The sequence below is a fragment of the Oryctolagus cuniculus genome, chromosome 3 (genome assembly GCF_964237555.1).
Source record: "Oryctolagus cuniculus chromosome 3, mOryCun1.1, whole genome shotgun sequence".
Taxonomy (NCBI): Eukaryota; Metazoa; Chordata; class Mammalia; order Lagomorpha; family Leporidae; genus Oryctolagus; species Oryctolagus cuniculus.
The window spans coordinates 97045215-97070451 of record NC_091434.1 but is presented as its reverse complement, the minus strand read 5'-3'; positions in this window follow the sequence as shown (position 1 = coordinate 97070451).

Below are 25237 nucleotides of genomic sequence, written 5' to 3'. Positions count from 1 at the left end.
TTGCGTGTGATTACCAACTCCTTTCCCTCAGCTCTTTGTAGAGTATATGGTGTGGTGGAATGAGAAGGCCATGCCAAGATGGCCGCTGGCAAGTGAGTATCAGTTACTCAGGAATGGCTTCGAAACCCACCCGGCAACAGAGCCTGCCTGGCAACAGGCTATGATTGGATGGCTTTGGAAATCACATGGCAAACAGAGCCTGCCTGGCAACAGGCTGTGATTGGATGGCTTCGGATACTGCCTGGCAACAGGCTGTGATTGGTTAGGGCATAGACTGCCCCTTGACCAGATTGGCTGCCTTGGCTATATAAGTTGCTGTACCAACTGAAATAAGCGAGTTTGCAGGCTGCCCGCCTCTGGCCCGCTTTCACCCGACTCCCGGGGTCTGTGTGGTGACTCCGCACCTCTTGCCCCCACCACGCTCCTCCTCTCAGAACAAATCAACCTCAACAATATGGTACATGATTGTGAGCTACAATCACCCCATTGTATTGGAAAACAAAACTGGTCACTTACACCTGACTGTGCCTCAGTAGTTGTTATCTGACCTCCATTTCTCTCACCTCCCTCTTCCCTTCCCAGCCCATAGTAATCATTATTCTAAGTTCAGATCTACTATTTTCAGCTTCCATAGATGAGGAAGAATAGACATTATTTATCTTTTTGTATCACTTAACATAATGATTTCTATTTCCTTTCATTTAGCAGTATATGTCAGTATTTCATTTTTTCTATGACTGAATAATTTTCATTGTGCATGTATACCATATTTTCCTTATTCATCTAGCAATGGACACCTAGTTTGATTCCATATCTTGGTTTTTGTGAATAGCACTGCCTTCAGCCTGTGTATGAAGGAATCTGTTTTTATGGTGATCTGATTCCTTCAGATATATACCTAGAAATGGCATAGTTGTGTCATATGGCAGATATAATTTTAGTTTTTTGAGGAACTGCTATGCTGCTTTCTGTAACAATGAAGCTAATTTGTATTCTCATTGAGAGGTATAAGAGATCCCTTTTCTCCACATTTTTACCAAAATTTGCTATTTTGTCATTATGGCCATTCTAATGGATTGAGATGATACTTCATGGATTTCCATTTAAACTTCCCTGATAGCTAGTGGTACTGAGCATTTTTTCTTGTACCTGTTGACCACTTGTGTTTCTTCATTTGAGAAATATTTATTCAGATCCTGTTAACATTTATTAGAGATTTATTTATTATTTGAGAAGCAAAGTAACAAAGAGAGAGGGAGGAAGAGGCAGACAGAGAGAGAGAGAAAGAGAGAATCTTTTATCCATTTGTTAAGACTCCAGATGCCCACAACAGCCAGGGATGTGGGGATGGGCCAAACAGGAAAAAATCAAAAAAACAAAAAACCAGAAGTCAGGAGCTTCAGTACTTGGGCCATCAATCTCCTGCTTCCTAGGACTCAAACCAAGCACTCAGACATGGATTATTGGCTTATCTCACTGTACCACTATGCTGCCCCCTCTTCCCAATTCTTAACTGGATTGTTTCTTTTTTGTTGAGAAATTTTTGAGTTCCTTATATATTCTGGACATTAATATTTCATCATGCTCCTCATTCTCGTGACTGTTTCCTTTGCTATGCTTCTTAGTTTGATATCTCATTTGTCTGTCTTTAATTAGTTGCTTATAAAAAGTTGTTGTCTATACTGATTTTTTTAATTATTTCCCCTGTTTTCTTCTCAGAATTTCATAATATCAAATCTTACATTTAGATCTTTTATCCATTTTGAGATGATTTTGTATAGAGTTGGAGGTAGGGGAAGTCATTTTCAATCTTCTACATATGAATTTTTTTTTTCTTTTTTTTTTTTTTTTTTTTATAGGCAGAGTGGACAGTGAGAGAGAGAGACAGAGAGAGAAAGGTCTTCCTTTGCCGTTGGTTCACCCTCCAATGGCCGCCGCTGCAGCCGGCGCACCGCGCTGATCCGATGGCAGGAGCCAGGATCCAGGTGCTTTTCCTGGTCTCCCATGGGGTGCAGGGCCCAAGCACCTGGGCCATCCTCCACTGCACTCCCTGGCCATAGCAGAGAGCTGGCCTGGAAGAGGGGCAACCGGGACAGAATCCAGCGCCCCGACCGGGACTAGAACCCGGTGTGCCGGCGCCGCAAGGTGGAGGATTAGCCTATTGAGCCACGGCGCCGGCTATGAATTTCTACTTTTTTAGCATGGCTTTTGATGATTCTGAACACTTTGTATGTTTTATTTAAGGTGAAGAATTGGGGCCGGCACTGTGGCACAGCAGGTTAACGCTGTAGAGTATATGAAACTAATTTGCCTCCTATGGCCTGAAGCTCTGGCCTGTTTAAAATGGCCTGAAGCTCTGGCATCCCATATGGGCGCCAGTTCTAGTCCTGGCTGCTCCTCTTCTGATCCAGCTCTCTGCTATGGCCTGGGAGGGCAATACAGGATGGCCCCAGTCCTTGGGCCCCTGCACCCACGTGGAAAACTCGGAGGAAGCTCCTGGCTCCTGGCTTGGGATGGCGCAGCTCTGGCTATTGCGGCCATCTGGGAGTGGACCATCAGATGGAAGACCTCTCTCTCTGCCTCTCCTCTCTCTGTGTAACTCTGACTTTCAAATAAATGAATAAATCTTTTAAAAAAAGAAAAGGTTAGGAACTACCTTGAATTAAGTCTGTAGTTCAAATTCCACTGAGAAATAAACAGAAGAAGTTGTTTCCATAAAGATCCATCTCCTGTAGTTTTGAAGTATTGAATGAAGAAACTCCTGAGTAGATAAAAGTGATACAATGACTTAAAATTTTCATATTTATGTTGTAGTGATATTTGTAATACTATTATATTTCAAAAAAGTGAAAATTAAGTAATATCTCTTTAATAAGCTATCAAATTAGTATAATTCTTATTTTTCCCTTTTAGGGAAAGGTATTAGCCAGTGTTTGCCTCTGTCAGTTAGCTGACAGAGCTTCAAGGTTAGAGAATATGTGTGTATATATATACATATATATATGAATTATGTGAATTTATTTTGTATATTAGTCTGGGTTCTTTAAAATAACAGAATTATATAGTACATATATTCTACATAATAAGATTATATATATATATATTTTAAATTTTATTTATTTAGTTTCATGGCAGAGAGAGAGAAATCTTCCTTCTGCTGGTTCACTCACTAAATGTCCAATAAAGCCAGGGCTTGTCCAGGCCATAGTCAGTAACCTGAAACTTTGGGTCTTCAACATGTGTGGCAGGAATGCCCACACTTGAGCCTGCATCTGCTGCATCCGTGGGATGCGTTAGCAGAGACTGGATCAGAAGTGGTGTTGTAACTTGACCTCAGGCGCCCTGATAGGGGATCTGGACATCCCAACTGGTGTTTTAATCTCGGCACCAAGTGCATGTCCCTATTTAGTTTAAAATAAGGAGTTGGCTCACATGGAGGCAAAAATGTCCCAAGAACTGAGCTTGGAAAGATGGAGACCACGGAGGGCCAGTAGTTAGTTCCAGTCTGAAGCAGAAGACCAATGCCCCCAGTTTAATGACAGGCATGCAGACAGAAAAAGAATTCTCCCTTACTTTAATTTTTATTTAGGACTTCAATGGAATGGATGAGATCCACTCACAATGGGGAGGGCATTTTATCCTACTTAGTCTGCTGACTCAAATTTTAATCTTATCTGAATAAACCCTCACGAATATCTGGGTACCATATGACCCAATCAAGTTGATAACTAAAATTAACATAACATTAGAAGTATGCATTTATTAAAGTCATTTTGACTTTCCTATGAACATTCTTTTCTCTCAATCTTCTTCAGTTTTGGATAACATGAATGTCTACCTTTGTTAATGCAATAGTCATATGGTAATCCAACTAAAATCTGAGATTTTTTTGTTTTCTGTCTGAATTTTATACATTTTAATGTTTTTACCTAATGATTATATGCATTTTAAGTTCTAAAGCAAGGAAATATTCTCACGTGTGTTTTGCATTGAATTTCAAAAATCTTTTACATGAGGCATAGAACTAGCCTGAGTGTTGGCCATTAGTTATTAAGCAATAATATTTACACCATGTATCATTTATTTATGATATATGAATGTTTTATGTGATGTGGAGGTATGAGCTGCTTCCTGGTTTATCTGTATGATTAAATTTCCTGCATGGTGCTGTAGAGTATGGAGCATGACACAACACAAATGAGTAGGGAGAGTTATCTAAGTCATGAATCCTATCCCACATCAACTCACTCATAATATTTCTTTTCAAGAACTCTTTATATACTATTAAATAATTAAAGAGAAAGATTGATTTATTTTGCTTTCCTTTATCTATAATGACCTTAAAAGAGGAATGTGAGAAAGGAAACAGAATGTTGATTCTGTTAATAATTATATGCAACCTTTTACCAACGTTTACTGGAGTAAGAAAAGAGAGAGGGCTCAATTTTCTTCTTCCTTAGCAGGTCTCTTGGGAAGGAGAAAGCACTCCAGATTGCTCCTATAAAACATCCACTTGTTTTCAGCAGGTACCAGAGTATTCAGGCATATTGCCCATGTCCCTAGTGGTAGATTCATATGTGTGTGTATACGTGTGTGCATGTGCAAATGCCACATATAAATAATGTACCTTTATGGAGAATCCAATGAGCAGGAAAGCCTTGAAAGGGAAATCATGTCACAACACTCTATCTAATATGATCCACATTTTTCCTTCCAGAGAACATATAAATATACATATCTACCCAGACTCATGTCAGAATCTCTCAAAGATTCAAAATGATCAAATATTCCATATATAGATCAGTTAATATTATATATTCTGAAGATTTAAAAAATAATTAACTATACATAATTAGGACATGTTATATGTATGCTGTGAATAATATTTATATATTTTATAACATATATTACCACTTAGTTCCCAAGGTTGTGAAATTCCCCTATATCATTTTATTCCATCTTCCCTCTCCTCAGAGTTTTATTAAAGTCATCAAGTTAGGGGAAAACATTTTTCCTTTGTTTTGGCTTTGGGTATGATATATTGTTACCTACTCATGACAAATAGAACCTAAAATTTAACTTCCTTTCTGGAGCTTTGCTGAGTTTCATTTTTTCATTCATTCAATCATTTCACAAATATTTACCATAGAATTCTGTCCTTATTAGTGAAGAGTTTGGATTTCTATTTGTCTGTTTAGATTAGCACTCTTGCTTCTTCCTTGAAAAAAAATCTGGAAAAAGCAAAGAAATAAAGAATGGCCCCAAGATTGCATTTAATGATTTTTATACTATTACCCTATAAAGCAACATTACTTCTTCGTCTACCTCAAATTGCTTATTTGGATGTCTGTCATGTTGCCACTACACACCTCTCAGAAGCTTTTGGGATAGGAGGCTCTATATAAAGCCTTAGGTTGCTACTATACTTTGCTTTTGTGTTTATGTCTCTGGTGAGTGTACCCAGAAACTTATCATGATGGAAACATCTTGTATTAGTTTGCTAGAGCTGCTATACGAAAGTACCAAAAACTGGGTAAGTTAAAGAAATGTGATTATAGTTCTGAAGGCTACAAGTCAAAATATCGACAAGGAGACTGCCCCATGCCTCTGCACAGGCTTCTCATGATTTGCTAGTATTCATGATCATTCTCATGGTTTGCAGGCATATCACCCTTCCCTCTGCCTTCATATTCATATGGAATTCAACTGGTGTTTGTGCCTGTGCCAAATTCCCCTAATTTATAAAAAATGCTAGTTATATTGAATTAGAGTCTTATTATTATAGACCTAATCTGTTTTTTTTTTTAATATTTATTTATTTATTTTAAAGACTGAGTTACAGAGAAAAGGAGAAACAGAGTTCTTCCATCCAGCGGTTCACTCTTGAAATGGCCACAACTGACAGGACTGGGCCAGGCTGAAGCCTACAGCCTGGAACTCTATCCAGGCTTCCCATGTGGGTTGTAGGGGCCCAAGTGTTTGGGCAGTCTTCTGCTGTTTTCCCAGGTACGTTAGTAGGGAGCTGGATCAGTTAAAGAGCAGCTGGGACTCAAAGCAGCTTCCATAGGCAGCAGCTTAACCCGCTGTGCCACAATGCCAGCCCCTAGACTTAATCTTAATAAATTACATCTGAAAAGACCCAACTTTCATACAAAGTCATAGGAGTTAGACTCACAATATCTATCAATCGTGACTCACAGAAAAAATGATGGCAGGAAAGATGAACAAAGTGATTACTATATGTTTGCTTCTTGTCAATTCTTTTCACTTTCTTTTATACCCTACTGGTGTCGCTCCCCGTCTTCGTGGAGGAATGACACAGGACCCTGCGTTGTTCTTTCGTCTGCTCGGCCCTCCCCGGGTTTGCTGCTGGTTCTTCCCGGGTTGGCTACCGTCCCTCCACCCCCGGCACACTGTTGGCCGGCTCTCTCGGGGGCTGCACAGGTGTTCCTTCAGATAGATGTTCCTGGTGCATGTTGTCTCTCTCCTCCTTTATAGTCCTCTTCCACCAATCCCAACTCTGCTACCCACATGCCGAGTATGCTGCTCTCCTCCAATCAGGAGCAGGTCCTACAGTTTATTGGTTGAACTGGAGGCAGCTGTGTAGAAGCTGTTTCCTCCTCTCCCAGCGCCATATTGTGGGAGAGCAGATGCATAGAATAAGTCTTAATTCCAGTAACTTAGTCTAGTCCGAGTTGCTCCCAGTTGCTCCCCACATACTGGATCTTGTCAAGATTTAAATTTCATCACAGTTTTGAAGAAAGACTCCCAAATATACTCCATGAGGAAGGAATGGGCTTAGAGGTTATGTTTGCTGGAAGGGAAGTGGTACAATGTGGAATCTACTATACTATTTTTATTTATGAAGACATATCATGTTTGATATTATAATTTACATTTTCATGATTTAAAATTTATTCTGAATAAGATTATTGTTATTTTGCTACTCAAAGGTTTGCATACAGAAGCTTTTAAAAGTCTGGGAATAATACCAGGATAACATGTTTACTGGGTCATTATTTAGTCTAATTTCCATGATCCTAGAAGTTGCAGGGTAAGGCAAAATTTTTAGGAACTCAGGGTTACGTCTCTGCCTCAAAGGTTTCATAGCTATTTATAATTACTTACTGAGACATCCAAATCAATTCCAAATTATTGCTTTTTTTCGAAACATTATGTAAAATAGAGATTATTCTGTGTGTTAGCACAGATTTTTGGTAGCTCTCTCTTTTGAGATCCTTGTGTGTCCTACATCATAAAATAAGTAATAAGTAAAATTACCTTTATTTAAATCATACAGATCCTCATATCTTCATTACCTCCATTTTCTGCTGAATATTTTAGTACCATCTTATCAGTGTAAGATATCTCCTAAAAGAGTATAGATAATTTATATGACTCCTTTAAGATTGGATTTACATAGATCATCACTGGCTCTCTGACAGAGAGAGCAAGAGAGAGAGAATAATATTATAAGACTATTTTTTGAGAATCCCTAAAAACTGCAAAGCAGCAGGCTCCTTTATGGATTTTTTTGCTTACTTATGCACACATTTAAGTTCAGTGCTTTTGGTGACCTTGCTGGGTCTACTCTGTGTCCACCCATGACAATAAAATATCTAGATCTTGCCAGTCTTTATTCTAGTTATAATTCTCCCACATTACATAAAAAAAGAAAGAACACATACTGGACTCAAACGAATGAAGTTACAGTATGGGGATTGTTTCTTGCTTTGCTATAAACCAATGGCTGAAAATCTGTCAGACTGGAAACATTTCAATGGAAAAGCAGACTGTGGGGTTTTGGAAACAGGTCCACAGTACCTGGTGCTTGGTGGGTAACATAGTGACTGTGTTAGGTGTGTGTGTGTTAGAAGGTGTGTATGTTTTTGTGAGCAGTTGGACAGTTCTTTCCAATTCTTCCAGATTGGTTTCTCTATGTTTTTGCAGACTGAATGATTTTTTTCAAGATAAGAAACCACCACAGTCTAATACCTTTTTTGGCAGTCAGCTATGCTTGTCTTCTCAAGGGTTTTGAGTCTGTGTTATTGTGTATCTTAGGTTGTATTAACAAGGAGTGAGAGAATAAGGAGAACTAGGAAGTACATTTTGTAATATTTCATAAGGTTTTCTGAAAGCCTTAGAAAGCTAAGAAAATAGTCTTGTTAAATGTGTCCCTCCTGACCCAAAACTCCCTATCTCCTTCCCAGTAAGATAAACAGAAGATTCTGAACTAAGCCTGGAATTTCTCATTTCATTTTCAGCTTTTGAGATTTGCATAGTAAAACGTCTCATTTGAACAATGAAAGTGTGCTCTTGGGTCATTTATTTCTTTGTTTGTTTGCTAGATTTATATCGTATCTCTGACCCAAGGTCTACGGCACTTCTTAGGTCAGCTCCTTGCCCACCTTTTCAAAATTGATCACTTGAGATGTAATCCGTGAATCACCCCAGTGACTCCCTGTACAGTTCCACTGGCATCACACACTGGCTGCTCATGTCAGAACCACAGAAAACTAAAGCGTGTCAGATCCATGCAACGCCAGCTCTCCATGGAGAAAAACATTCGTCAATGTCTTATTGCAACTGATGCCTACTTTGGGAATTTTGTTGTTGTAAAACTGTGGCCATGAGACTAATAAAAAAATCTGCACATATACAAAAAAGTACAATTGCTTATTATTTTTTGCCCCTGTACATTTACATCAAAGAATAATCTCTAAACAGCAAATGACATTGTGTAACTTCTCTAATGCTCGTGCTAAATGCCACACAAATCTTCAAGGAGACAGCTGATGCAGTTGAAAGCGAGTGAGAAGAGCAGAGACACATCAGGGATCTGAGAAGAGGATAGTGATGGCAAAGCCAGGGCAGTTCTCCTTCTCAGTGCAAAGCTACTTTTCTGATGAGTAAGCTTTTCTCTAAGGCCCATCAGTTGAAAAACGGGAAGGATGAGGCAAAGTGCCTCAGTTAATTGTCAGCTCACACCTTTCTTTAATGAGTTTCCTAGAAGTTTATGGTTAAGTTACCCTGGTGACTCAGGTAGGGTTTCTTTTAACTCCAGCTGAGCCTGTCAGAGTAGGAAAATGGGGGTCCATTTTCTGATTAATGAAAATAATAATTATGTACGGATGAAAGCAAAAAGAGAAAGCAGAGAGCTTCCATGTTACTTTAAACAAAGAAGAGTTAAGGCCTTATCTTAACTATGCATTGGCACCGCAATGCGAAATGGTCATGCAAAATTAATTTTTAATGTGTTCAATTTATATTAAAAATTTCTGCAAGTGTGTGAATTTTTTTTTCAAGGCTGGATTGCTACTTCATTTACAATATTCCCTGAAGGTGTTTTTTTTTTAAAGAGACTCTTAAACTGAAGCCATTTTAAGGGTTTTATGAGACATTATGTGAGCTTTCATATGCAAGTTAGTCGTTAAGTACCAGATATTATATTCTGTAATATGCTTAAGTGATATTAGAGGCTGTATATAGCCTGCAGTAATGGCTATTGCTGCTTTTTTAATTTATCAAGAAAATGTTGCTTAAATAAGGAGCAAATCAATGCTGGGTTGTACAAAATATAAATGTAAGGAAGTAACAGTATTTTTTATATACTTGCTTCTCCCAGCTTCATGGGAAAGGGAAAAATATAACATGCTTTCAGGACTGGTGCTGACAGAACGTTGTAAGGAAAAAACATAACTAAAATAAAATGGATATTTCCAATTTTAGAGACCTGCTAAGAGTACACAGAATGACACTGAACAATGCATACCCATTGCTACTCAGTGCTTCTTGATGGGTATAAAGATGAATTTTATGCTCTTGATAATTGTCATTTTGTATGCTTTCTGGCATACAGACAAAATAAAATCTCTTACTTGGATTTAAACCAGTTAAGGCTTTGACTATTCTGATTACAAAGAGAAATATTTGTATTAAGCTGGATTCATTGGTCAAGCTTTGAAAAGCATGGATAAAGCCCCCACCTGGTGAGTGAAATTGACTTAAAAAAATTAAAGACAGATTCTTGTACAATACTCCTCCCACCCTGCAATCCAGCCCCTTCTCTCAGCACCTGTTCTCAACATGGATAATTTTGTGGATGTTCAGGCTTTTAACATGGTTCCAAATTGAATTTTCTATTTGAAAAGAAATAAGGCATTACTAGTTATTGACGCTATGTTTTTATCCAGGTGATTTCGATTATGGATATAGAAGTGGGGTCTAAAAAAGTCTTAAAATAATTATCTTGAACTAGTCAGTAACCCTAAATGAAGTGAATGTGATATGAAATTATTTTGTACTTATATTTTCATATGAAAAGAAGGTAATTCATTAGCTGAAGTTAGAGCTGGAACTTAGATTTGAAGTATAAATACTCATTGGAAACATTGTCTGATTTTAGCTTCCCAATCTTAAAAAAAAAAAGTGGTACACGAAAATCCATCTAGATTTGCCTATTAATGATTACAAGGATCTGGGATCTGTAATTAAGAGCAAAACTTTAAAATAAACCAGCAAAATCAATTAGCTTTTTTCCATGGAAGGATAGAAAGGGTTCCAATCAATTATTTGGTAACCATTTCCCCCAATTAGGGGTATAAAGAAAGTTCAATTATATTTTGTTGACACTGTGTTCTGTGAGACAAGTAACAAAATAAGACAACATAAAGGACAACTTTCAGAGACTAGTACAGGCTTACTATACTTTTAGAACTTTCATATTTGAAATATGGGCTAGTGAGGGTTTATTGATTGATTTTTGTATTCATTCCACAAACATTTACCAAGGTCCAATTGTATTTAGGACATAATGCTCTGAGATAATGAAAGATCCTAAATTGCCTTCAAAATTACCAATAAGAAAGAAAAAATTATATTCACTATAATTTCAATGGTCAGTTTATTTTTAGGTTCCTAATTATTTTTTTTTAATTTTCTATTTCTTTTTTTATTTTTAAAGAGAACAGATTTCATGTATTTCAAAAATACAATTATAAGGTAACCATGCTTCCTTTCCTTCCTTTTTTTTAACTTTTCAAAGGTTGCTAATTCTTAAAGAATGATAATAATAATATTTTACACAATAGATATATAATATCTTATGTAAAAGAGATTAATATCAGATCATCAGGATGCTTGTTTATATTAAACCCCTTTGAAGCCAAAATTTTTCTAAATTTTCTACTATTATTTTCAGTCTTGGAATGAATCTCACTCTATTTATTCTCTTTCATTATTAGTTTCTTTTTTCATATTGACACTGGCAGTCTAAATTTTATTCAAGCTGTGGAAATTTTCAATGTATTCACAAGATTCCTGGTCCCCTGGGTCCCACTCAACCCAAAGCTGCGTATTTAAAATGAAGACAATATTCCAACCTATCCCCCGCCTTCCTCAGCCCAGCTGCAGATTTCTGTCACTCCATTCTCCACTTCTGCATTATGATTAAATACATTTAAAATCAAAATCATCTTTTCCACTCGCCTTCCCTCTCCCAGCTGTTGATTCCCATCCGATCCTTCTTTTGGAGTCAGATCTAATATGAATATTTGAAATCAAAATCATCTTCTGTTTCTTTGCCTTGGTCTAGCAGCTGCAAATTTCTACTCCCAGAACTGTCCTCAGTCTGTAGCTCACCAAAATATTTCTCAGAAAAATAATAGGAACTTTTTTTTTTCCTTTTCAAAACTCCCAATGATTTCATGGTCTTCCTTTTAGCCGGTTTCCTTTTATACAGACTGTGAACATTATCTTAGCAGAAGTCATGTCAAATTGCAGTGTTTGTGTCAGTGGTTAAGGTCACTTTAAATTAATTAATATTGGTATAAAACGGCTTGTAGGGCCATCTGTATCATTTATTCTTATAGAACATATTCAAACACATATATAACTACTGTGCATTTTTTGATCAATACAGGAAAGTAAAACTAAACAGAGCTTAGCTCTACCAGATCTTAAAATAAACATTCAGAAGAAATAAGGAGAAATAAGCAAATAAAGTTTTCTGGCAGGGAGTTTATTTATTTAGCAACAGTGATGCAGTTGCTTACATTTTCTACAAATGTTTTATCTCTTTTTCCGTCGCACCTGTCCCTGAGTGAATAGAACCACATCTGTCTCATCTTGGCATAACAAGTACACATCTACATCTGTGAATGATGATTCCATTTTTGAAGGAAACAGTGTATACTTTTGCACTCCTGCAGTCTAGTGGGAAAAAATGCACAATGGATTTTGTGTCTTGCAGGAAGACTTCTAAATAGTGAATAGAAAGTTTGGAATTGCTACGAACTATTGAATTTGTCTATATCTGTGTCTTGTACATTTAGATGTATATATATTTTATTAACACAAAATATCAGATAGAAATGATCCCTTTACTAGAAAGTATAGCTCAGGAAAGAAAAATCTTCAGTAAACATTGATATTTTGCAAGCTCTTAGGAGTAGTCATGGTTTGCCTTTTTGCTTCAGAATTATTTTCTGAAAGAACAAAATTAATTTTAGGGTAGAAAGAATTCAAGCTTTTAATTGGTATTAATTAGAGGTACTGAGTGTGATAATTTAGGACATTTCTTCTTTATGTGCTTCAATTTCAATACAAATAACCAATTTCTATTTTGAATCCTTTAATAATTAATGAACGGAATGATGGTAGACATCATTTCATGGGAAGTCCCATTCAGATCCAAAGCAGAGGCTATGGTTCTAAAGATAACACAAACCTATACTCATTGTTTGATCTTTCTTTGAACCCAGAAATGGGAACCTCACCCTTTCTCCTTTTCTCTTTGTTGTCCCCACATACACTCTAATCTCTTGGTCTTGGTTCATTGCACTCAATTTATCTATGATCTTGCTGCAATTCATCATTATCTCCTTTTTGGATTCTGCAAAACCTCCAAACTGATCTGTCAGCCTTAAGACTAGCTTCTCTCCAATCTCTTCTCCCACTGCAACCAGAAAGAACCTCTGAAGTCATCTCTGATGTCTGATTTTTGTGCTTAAAACCCCTGGATGAGAAAGCCCATCCAGACCGTCACTGCTCTTTACAATGAAAATCATAGTTGTGAAGCTGGGCAGTCTCACTATTTCCACCTCTTTCTGTCCCTCTGCGCTAAACTCCACTCGTTGCATTATTTTCTGGTTCTTGAAATTCTTCCCAAGTTGTCATACATTGTGTCTCTCTCCTTTTCTCTCACTTTTTTCACACACACATGCCCCGTCTGAGCCTTTATTCACTGACCCCAGAGTGGTTCCCCACTCCAGGCCTTCACAACCAGCACTTCACATTACTGTAGAGCCTAATGAGAAATGGGCACGGTGTGCCTACACAGCCACCGTGAAACACGAGGCTGCAGGAATTACACAATCAAACTTCACGGCCTTCCATGCTTTGGTGTATATGGATCTCCATGTGTTGTATGCAGAATAATGGTTTACACTCCTGAGAATATTTTTAAGATACTGCTCACACATTTGACAATATTCTTAGGAAAACTGAACAGATACAAGCAGAGTGTATTGGTATACAACAGGAACAACACCAACAAAGTATACTTGAAAATATAAAATTATTAGGCTGTTCAGTGTAAAAGCAAATGGCAATTCCTTTAACATTATTATCCTTTGATATATTATTACCTAACATTCATTTCTATACACGTTTAAATGACACGTTTAAATGTTTCTGATAATGCTGATAGAATGATTTGTAGCTTTCAAAGATAATCCTTCAGGTGATTTTGTAATCTCGCTGGTTAGCATTTCCCAGAATTCCACAGATCTCGCATTTATGAATCGCAGCTTTCTTCCTCCCACTTCTCTAGAAGTCTATTTATTTTTTCTTGATCACTCCACGGTGAGAAGCAAGCACAGCTGCTCACCACGGCCGGGTCTGCTCATATGGCTGGAGTCCTGGATCTCACCTGCCTTTCAAATAACCCTTGGTTCTAAAAGAAAACAGGGCTGAGAACTGAAGGAGGTTTCGTTTCATTTCAAGGACACTACCGTCTGCGCGTCGTGTCTCCTAACTGCCCTCCTGTCTTCCACACCTCACCGGTTCCCTGGGTTGGAGCTGCCTCAACATGGTTGCAGTGCTGACCATTGGCATGTACCCGCCTCCATACTTTTTTTTTTTTTTTTTTTATCTGAAGGTGAGAAAGGCAAATGCATAATTTACCAGCACTTCCTGGGTGGTCACACCTTGCTTTTCTCTCTTGTCTGGCCTCACCCAGCTGCCATCTGTTCTCCTAAGCACCCCAGGCTGTCCTGGGCTTGACAATACACTGTGGTGCTGGGGGCAGAAAAACGAGCTGTGATAGAAATCTGAAATTCTTTCTCCATTTATACTGTGTCCAATTTCCTGTGTTCTGTTGGTTGCAGCCAGAGTGTATATGTATGCTTATAAGTTTCTTTTTGCTTATTTTAACTTAAAAGTTTTGTTTTTGAAATCAACCAAGGGGATTGTACAATGTATGGTATTTACTGGTAACACTCTGGAATTTTAGATAAACACACAAGCAGTGAGTTTTTAAAAAGTGTATTATACACCCAAGAGAATAAAAGGAGTTTTCCCTAACCAGTGGAGAAACTATGTATTTAGAGTATTTTTTAAAATATGCTATTCCATCAGTTTTATGGTTCAACTGTGTCTGAATTTAGATATTTTGAAAGCACCATTAAGAAGAATACAGAAAAGAAGGATTTTTATCTGTTGGATATTTTTCTTTTAATTTTAGACATGCTTATCACTTAGAAATTCCTCAGATTTCTCAGGCGTTCCCTGCTGTTATGTTCAGAGTTAACATTATTATCTAGAAAAACATCTGCAATAAAATACCCAATAATGAACAATGAGCATTTAAAAGTTACACTAGAGGCTGGCTCACTTCTTTAATGGTCAGCATGATTTTACTGCTGAGAGAAGCAGCCGAGATGCTGGTAAACACCACGTATGTGTATATTCTTCTCCGTGGTCCTTCACCTGGAGCCCAGGGGCCTCAATAGCTTTGGTTCAAAATTACAGTATCTCTTCAAACACAGAATTGATATGTCAAATTTTAATAAATCTTAAGTATACTAGAATTTTTCTCTTTTTTACCAATTGGTATAATTAGAAATGATTTAAAATGATGGCAATTCAAGTTCTGGGTTCCGGAATACAATAAAGAAACAATTATAAGTATATGTTCATCCTATGGAACAAAGCTAAGATTGTAATTTTGAAATCTTGAATGTCTAAGAGTATTCCAAAAGTTTCTTGGAAAATAAAATCAAAAGAGAAGTTTGTTTTGGTGCAAACTTTTTGACATTCATGTATAACTGTCTTCATAATGCATATATTCATGAATTTTGCAGATTCCTTGTAATATATTTTTAAAATAATTTGCACTGGAATCAACCTATCTATTAATTTCATGTTTCATGAACTTTTAGAAAGTATACTTGTATACTTCACTTTTCTGTAACTTAAGAAAGAGGGATGTTAAAAAGAATACGGCTCAATAGGCTAATCCTCTGCCTAGCAGGCCGGCACACCAGGTTCTAGTCCTGGTCGGGGCACCGGATTCTGTCCCGGTTGCCCCTCTTCCAGGCCAGCGTTCTGCTGTGGCCAGGGAGTGCAGTGGAGGATGGCCCAAGTGCTTGGGCCCTGCACCCCATGGGAGACCAGGAGAAGCACCTGGCTCCTGGCTCCTGCCTTCGGATAGGCATGGTGTGCCGGCCGCAGCGCGGTGGCCATTGGAGGATGAACCAATGGCAAAAGGAAGACCTTTCTCTCTCTCTCTCTCTCTGTCCACTCTGCCTGTAAAAAAAAAAAAAAAAAGAGAGAATACAAACTATTGGAGTCAGAATTATTACCATTCTTAATTCAGGCTGAAAAATATTGTGAAGTTCTAAATATAAAAGGGAGTAAATACAAAAAAAATGAAATCGAAAATAAAATTGCTTGTAACAATGAAAATCTTCATTTGATTTTATATATGCCAATCACATAGGTGGAAATAATATATATCTATTAGCATATCCAATAGAACATTAATGATATTTCCAATTATAGTTAATATACAGGGTTTGTTGCAAATGTCCTATATTTAGCTCCTTTTTTCATGGATTTAACTATAGCAATTTACTCCTGCTAGTGTTAATGAAGAACTAGTGTCTTCTGACATTAGCTGTGTAACTTCGACTATTTACTTAAATTCTCTAAGCCTCAGTTTCCTCCTGTGTAAATGGGAATGATACAGTTTCTACTTTTAGTGCATTAGGAGTCAGCAAGCTATAGCCCAACAGCCAAATCCAGTTTGCAGGCTGTTTTTGGGACAGGCTAAAAACTAAGAAAAATTTTTATATTTGTAATAAATTATGAAAAGAAAACAATGTCAACAACAACAAAAGTAAATAAGACCATAAGAGAGGGGCCTGCTGATATGGTAGATTGCGCTGCCACTTACAGTGTCCATATTCAGGCTGTTCCGCTTCTGATCTAGCTCCCTGCTGGTGCACCTATGGGGGCAGTGGAGGCTGGCCAAGTGCCTGGGCCCTTGCACACATGTGGGAGACCCAGAGTAGGCTCCTGGCTCCTGACTTCAGCCTGGCTGTTGTGGCCATTTGGGGATTAAACTAGGGGATGAGACACCTCTCTCTCTCTCTCTTTCTCTTTATCTCTCTCTCTCTCTGTAACTCTGCCTTTCAAATAAATAAAATAAATCTGAAAGAAAGAAAGAAAGAAAGAAAGAAAGAAAGAAAGAAAGAAAGAAAGACCATGCAAGAGAGAGCTTATTTGTCTTAGAATGCCTAAATATTCACTGAGTGTTAATTAATTAGTTATATTTTAATATAACTCTAACATGAAGAGCTGTATGTTGTTCGGTCAGGTTTAAGTTCACAAAAACATGTCACACATCACTGGAAAAGGGGAGGATATTGGGCCTAGTGGTTAAGATGTCCCTTGGGAAGCTTGCTTGAGTTTAAGTACTAGCTCTACTCCCAGTCCCAGCTTCCCACTATTGTGCACTGTGGGTGGCAACAGGTGATGGCTCAAGTTGCTGGGTCCCTTCCTATCACATGGCCAACCTTGGTTGGCAATCCCTGCCTCCTGACCCTCATAACTTCAGCCTGAACCTGCTCTGGCTGTTGGGTGAATTTGGAGAGTGAACCAGCATGTCAGATCTCTCTCTCTCTCTCTCTCTCTCTCTCTCTCTTTCTGTGTGTGTGTGTGTGTGTGTATCTTTTTGCCTCTTAAATAAATAACTTTTTAAAAGATCCCTGGAATAGAACTAACTTGATGTTCTTTTCTCATGTGTGTGTTTTATTTTTATTTCTCTTTCAAAAGATATCAATTTTTTTCTTTTTTAAATTTTATTTAATAAATATAAATTTCAAAAGTACAACTTTTGGATTATAGTGGCTTTTCCCCCCATAACCTCTCTCCCACCCACAACCATCCCACCTCCTACACTCTCTCCCATCCCATTCTTTATCAAGATTCATTTTTAATTATCTTTATATACAAAAGATCAACTTAGCATATACTAAGTAAAGTTTTCAACAGTTTGCACCCACACAAATCCACAAAGTATAAAGTACTGTTTGAGTACTAGTTTTACCATTAATTTGCATAGTACAACACATTAAGGACAGAGATCCTACAGGGGGGAGTAAGTGCACAGTGACTCCTGTTATTGATTTAACAATTGACCATCAAAAAAGGAGGAATTTTTCTCTGAAGGGAGGATAGAACTTCCACTTTGATTATGGCCTTGTCTAAATAAGGTCGGAGTTTGTGAACTCAAGAGGCTTCCATAGCCATGGCAGCTCATGACAAGAGCATGGGGTGATTACTGACGTCATAAAAGATATCATTTTAATTGGTTGATTTCTGCTTTTCTGAATCAGACTTCAATTTAGCAAGAGCAATGTTTCCCAAAAAGGGATGTGAAATCTGGAAGAAAGGAATAAAAAGTAAATACATTTATTGTTTTGTTTTGCCTTCAGAGACTACAAACCATTATCTTTCATTTTTCCTGAATGCCCTGGCAATCTTACTTAAGCCCACCAAAAACTGAGGTTCATATAAGCAAACATCTCTCCCTTCCTCAAGCATTAGATTAAAAAGCATTAAAAGTATCTTTGTCAGCAATCCTGATAGTGGAACCAAGCAGATCTCAGCCAGTTGGTTTCTGGGAAACCCACAATGATAAGACCCAGCCAGCTGAGAATAGAGCAGTGGAACCCGCTCAGGTCAGAGATTTGTTTGGACTCAAACTTGAATTCTGCTAAATGTGTGGGAAAAAATACAAGCATCCATTGCACATACACACAAAATTAAATAAAGAAAGAAAACCAGCGGGGTTCAAGTTAAAAGGAACAGCCTTAAAAACAATCCTGATTTGGTCAAGCGGTAGCAGGATTTGTTAAGGCCATGGTTGGGTAGAAATGAAATAGGCCATAAATTTCCCCACCAAATTCCTTCACAAATGGGGTTTCAGCATTCCTGTTAAAGCTTTTGCTGTTCCTCCACATCCTGATGACCAAACCACAGGGTCATGGAGCCCTCACTTAAAAGAACTATCATAAACCTATAAACAAGCAGGACTTGTAAGTAATATCAAAGGAGATGCATCGGACTCCCTATTAAAGCACTCATCCATGAACATTTTTCTTGCAAGCTTTCCCACAGAAGGAAAGAAAAATTATGATGGATTGTTTAAGTTTTCAACAAGAAGGAGAAAATCAGCCTATCTTTCTGTGATCCGTTAGGGGCTCGGGCATTTCCAAAACTGTTTCATGGCCAGTCTCCCTAGGGTCAAACTCAGGTGAATGAGAAGCATGATAATGTCATAGGGAGTCAAGTGGGCAGAGATGGTGTCCTCACAAAGTGAATCAGAGGAATGAGGTGCCCATGATAGGTCATACACAGTTCCCAGCACAGATGCCGTTGGAAGGGTCTAGCTAATAGAGCAGTTTGCACTTGTCACACCTGACTTTGAAATGACAAAATGATAGTCTTCAAGTTGCTGCCGAATTGGTCTCATTCAGGGACTCTCTAGCTATGGGAATTATCTGACTCTGTGAGGTAAATACTACCTTTTTATCTATAAATGGGAGAAAAGTTTTTAAAAAGTCCAAACATGCCCAATATATATGCAGTTTAAGTAGAAGAGCTGGATATAAATCCAAATCGAATTCCAGAGTCCATGCTTTTTCAGGTAAATACACCCAGGAAAATTATGTTTTCTGAGTTTACAGAAAAAAAAGGAAATTTGAAGAGAATTTTAATATCCTATATTATTTTAATACATTTTCTTTTTTAGTATAGTATTAGTTTGTGTCTCTTAGCATAATAAATATCTGAAATATCTGCTCTATGTGCCAGGCTTTGTGATAAACATCACCAATGTGGCATTGACTAAGACAAAGTCCTATAGTCTAGGAGCCTTCATTCTAGTATTGGAGGCAAAGAATAAATAATGTGGTAAATACATAAATTAAATAATTCAAGGTAGGAACCAGACCAGGAGAGATGCCAGATAGCAACTGGGAGTGGAGGGCAACTTGTTTATATTAGGTAACCAGAGAAGGACTTCGAAGGAAATAGCATCTGTGCAGAGCTGGAAAGGGTGGGAAGGAGCTGGTCTTGCCAATAGTCAGAAGATGAATGTACCATACAGAGACAACAGAAAGCCGGGGTGGACAAGGCATAGTGAACACCAGAGACAGGTTAACTTACGGAAGTCTCATGTTGCTGAAACACATTTGTCCCTTACTGTGTCTGATATTTACTTTAATTGTAGTAAAATGCCTTTGGAAGAGGAGTCACATGATATGATCTGCATTTAAGAAGGAAAAGAATCCTAAAACGTACTAAATGCCTTTCTCCATTTATTACTCTGGGAAGTGAAAATCTATGTTAAAGCCCCACACTACAACATCTGAGAGGATTGAAGCAGATTATGAGTTTTAGTGTTCTTTCCTTATGCCAAATAGATTACTTAGTTTAATACCATTGTTTTTATCTTCTCTGACAGTGGATGAGCAAATTATGATATTTGATCACAAAATCCATATTTAGCTAAAAATGTCAATGCCTCATTCTCACCTATGTGACAGTGGATGGACAACAGTGATCACCTTCCCACTGGTGAGAATCTCTGCAGGATCTATGTGAAAGGGTCCTTGAGATTGTTTAGGGCTATGGTCCTGCCAACGAGATTGTTGATTAAAACATTGTGTGACAAAGTAGATAAGAAAATTGTTCCAGACCCATGCTGTTTGAAATCTGGCTCGGACAATTACTAGCCAGGAATCCTTGGGTGAGTTACTTAATTGCTCTGTTTCAGGTTTCTTATCTCTCAATGGGACCTGACAATACTGTCTACCTAGTGCGATTATTGTGAGGACTAATGAATTAAAACATACAGCATTTGGGAATGTGCTAGAACTGGGTAATCAATGAATAGGTGCCACCTGTGTCTAAAACCATCGGATTAGAGCAGGGATTAGGCTACTTTAGAGGTAGTCAGAAAACAATTGATTTATCTAGTTCCTTACAAGTGGACAAGAGATAAATTCAACTTTTCCAATAAGAAAGTGTTTATATGCCAATGAGGTTGTGCATGTTGAAAGCTACTTGGAAGAAAGAGAAGGAAAAAAAAAATAACTCCAGTATTCCAGAGAACAACAGTACTTTAAAAAAAAGAAAGGAGAGCAGTAAAAATAAGTCACCAGGAAGAATGCTCTGAAAAAGGTAAAGGATTATCAGGTGACATAGGGTTAGGGTAATAAGAGGTGACAAGTCAATGGTGGTAAATGTAAAGAAATCTGCAAAATGAGGGCTACAAAAGAAATCACCACTGCTTGTGTTGTTGGAACAATCTGACTTTTGTTCAATTGTTGTTGGGGCAGACATAGGAAAAGAAATTGGTTGTTGCCAGTGATTCAAAACCAAGTATGAGGTGAAAAATTGTAAACAATCCTTTGAATAGAAAAAGGGAAGGAGAGAGGGAAAGTTTTGAAAATACGCTGGACTGTGTGTGTCTGTGTGTGAATACTAGAAATATGTTAGCACAATCAGACACTTTTTGTGAGATAGGAATATAATGCAATGGAAAAGAGAGTATGAACATCTAAAGTTAAAAATAATGAGTTTTCTATGGGAAGATGTAATAGATTCTGAGCACCAAAGAGCAGTTATAAGCACTCAGACTGGGTTTCTATCTTATTTCTGAAACTTCCTAGCTGTGGTAATGGGCATGCTGCCGAAGGTGTCTGTGCTTCAGTTTCTACATCTGTAAAATTGAGATAATAATAGGACCTACCTCAAATGATGGTGATGATGTATTATAACTAGGAAAGTCTCAAACTTATAGTAAGTACAATAGAAATAATAACAATTGTAAAAGGGGAAAAACACTTGAGATGGAAATATCAGCTAAGGGATAACAGTTGTGAAATATATAGGATGGCATTTGAGAATATTTCTAACAGAAGATCCTGTATTTTGCTATAAATAAGAGAGAAAGTTCGCTACTGGCAATGAAGAGGGAAGGTATGGGGTCAGAAACTGAAAGGAAGTATAAAATGTGAGTGTAGGTTCTAGAAAACAACAAAGAAGAAATGAAAAGTTAATTAAGAACTGTGGGAACAGCTAAGGATATGTGAAATATACCTGCTAAAAGACCAATATGCCTATTCAGGAGGTTTTCTCCAGCAGGTTTGTCCGGCCGATAGAGTCACAAAGCGTGACACAGAGTGAGATATTTGATGGGATATGCTAAGTTAGGCTGCAGGTGCCCCCATGAAATGTCCTTAGAAAATCAGGAGAGGTAGGAATGCGGTGAATATCTGTTCTCTGTAGCCGTTCAGGGGTGTCGCTGCCTTTTACATTTAAAAATGATCTCATTATTTTTATCATTTTAATTAACTTCTACTTTTTCTTGTGTTAAAATATACATAACATAAAATTTAGCACATTAGTATGCAACCATCATTAATATTCATTTACAGAGCTTTTTCATCACACCAAAGTGAAAATCTGAAGCATTCAATAATGACTTCCCCTTACATCCCTCTTCTGTCCCTGATAACCACTATTCTACTTTCTACTGTTTTTCTTTGAATTTAACTATTCTAAATACATCATAGAAATAGAGTCATATAATAATTTATCCTTTTGTGTCTGGCTTATTTCACTTATCATGGTGTTTTCAAAATTCATTCATGTTGTAACATGTATCAGAATATCATTTCCCTTAAGATTGAAAAATATTCCACAGATCAGGGAGAACATAGGGTATTTACCTAAAAAGTAATCTATAGAAGTAAAATTGCAGCCGGCGCCCTGGCTCACCTTGCAGCACCGGGCACACCGGGTTCTAGTCCCTGTCGGGGCGCCGGATTCTGTCCCGGTTGCCCCTCTTCCAGGCCAGCCCTCTGCTGTGGCCAGGGAGTGCGGTGGAGGATGGCCCAGGTGCTTGGGCCCTGCACCCCATGGGAGACCAGAAGGAAGCACCTGGCTCCTGCCATCGGATCAACGCGGTGCGCCGGCTGCAGCACGCTGGCCGCGGCGGCCATTGGAGGGTGAACCAACGGCAAAGGAAGACCTTTCTCTCTCTCTCTCTCTCTCTCTCACTGTCCACTCTGCCTGTCAAAAAAAAAAAAAAAAAAAAAAAAAAAAAAAAAAAAAAGAAAAATATTCCCTGTAGCTATTAGCTATGCACCAGATTTTGTTTAATCCTTCATCTGTCGATGGATATATGGTTGCTTTATCTTTTGATTATTATGAATAAAGATGCTATGAGTGATATATAAATATGTTTTGGAGTCCCTGCTTTCAATTCTTTTGTGTAAACACCTAGATGTGGGATAGCTAGGTCACATGGTAATTCGATATTTAAAGCTTTGAAGAAAAACTATATGATTTTTCAGAAAATATGGTGTTTTATATTCCCATCAGATATACTTTGCTTATCTATCTATTATCTATCTATCTCCATCCATCAAGACCAAGTGGACGGGGGCTGGCGCTATGGCTTAACGGGTAAAGCCGAAGCCTGCAGCGGTGGCATCCCCTACGGGCACTGGTTTGAGTCCCAGCTGCTCCACTTCCAACCCAGCTCTCTGCCGTGGCCTTGGAAAGCAGTAGAAAATGGCCCAAGTCCTTGTGCCCCTGCACCCACATGGGAGACCCGAAAGAAGCTCCTGGCTTTGGATTGGCGCAGCCCTGGCCGTTGTGGCCATCTGAGGAGTGAACCAGTAGATGGAAGACCTCTCTTTCTCTGCCTCTCCTTCTCTCTCTGTGTAACTCTGACCTTCAAATAAATAATAAATAAATCTTAAAAGAAAAAAAAACGATCAAGTGGACTTTATTTCAGGAATATAAGTTTAGATAAATAGCCAAAATGTAATCAAGTCATTTCACCAAATCAACAGACTATAAAAATAAACAGACAACACATCTTCCTCAAAAAATTCAGAAAAACCATTTGATGAAATTTAATACCTTATTCATGATGAAAAATAAGGAAGTCTCAAGAAACTAGTAATGGAAAGAAAATCATTCAGTTACATAAGGTACAGCCATATAAATACCTATTTTTACTAATAAAATGAATGATTTTCTGCTAAAATGATGTGTAACAGGTTAATGATCTTGCTTGAAAAACTTCTAGTCAGTATCTTGTAAGATTTTACAAGTGTAGTAAAACAAGAAAATAAGTAGAAAGTAGAAAGTGATGATTCCAAGTGAAGAATGATACTATGTTAATTTGCATATTATTATTGTGTCATAGAAAATCCAGAGTTCATAAAAATGGACTTCACCAAACAGACATTTTCAAAAGTACTCATGAAAACATAGCATTAAGAACATAAAAAGGCAAGCTTACAAAAGACTTGTAAGCTGAGTACATAAAGAGTTTCTATAAATAATTTATAAAAGGTTACTTAATCAATACAAACAAAAGAATTGAATAGCCACTGATCAAAAGATAAGGTGGATTATTAACTGCACTATACAGTTTTCCACTAGTGGCAAATACAAACAACCTCATGACAATTGGGAGAGCTAAATTAGATTGATCACGCTATATATTTGTGATTAAGTGATTAGAGCTCTCTTACTTTTGGGCATATGAAACAATAATTTCTTCTAGAAGACCATTTGGGTATTTCTTACAAAGTTAAGCACATACCATCAAGCCACTGTGTATGTTTTTACCAGATAAATTAATTATAGACCAACAGGGCTGGTGCCGTGGCTCACTAGGCTAATCCTCTGCCTTGCGGTGCTGGGCACACCGGATTCTAGTCCCGGTCAGGGCGCCGGATTCTGTCCCGGTTGCCCCTCTTCCAGGCCAGCTCTCTGCTGTGGCCAGGGAGTGCAGTGGAGGATGGCCCAAGTGCTTGTGCCCTGCACCCCACGGGAGACCAGGAGAAGCACCTGGCTCCTGCCATCGGATCAGCGCGGTGCGCCGGCCACAGCGCACCGGCTGCAGAGGCCATTGGAGGGTGAACCAATGGCAAAGGAAGACCTTTCTCTCTTTCTCTCTCACTGTCCACTCTGCCTGTCAAAAAAAAAAAAAAAAATATATATATATATATATATATATATATATAGACCAACAGATAGTGGCATACTGAAATGTCTACAGCAGCTTATTCACAATAGTCCCAAATTGGAAGTAACAAATATTTTCAAGAGAAAAATAGAGGATGTTTGGTGTATTGATGTGATAGAACATTACTCAGCATTATGCATGAATAAACCATGGATACTGAACACTTGAAAGAATCCAGACATAACAAAAATTTATACTGTGTGCTAAAATTTGTATACGGTTCAAATACAGGAAAAGGTGGTTTATACTGATTAAAGTCAGAGCATTGGCTGCCTATTGAGGCTGTAGAATAAAAAGGAGCAAAGTGAACTTTCTGGTATGATGGAAATGTTCTGAGTACATGAATGTGCTCATCAAAATCATTAAAATGTGAACTTGAGATGTACACTTTTCATTGAATCTCAATTTATTTAAAAAAACGTGTCCAAGCTTGGCAAATAAGTAACATTTTTTAAGATTTATTTTATATATTTGAATGACAGAATTACAGAGAGATGTAGCGACAGAGAGAGAAAGAGGTCTTCCATCTGCTGGTTCACTCCCCAAATGGTTGCAAAGGCCAAAGCTGAACCAATCTGAAACCAGGAACCAGGAGTTTCTTCCAGGTCTCTCACA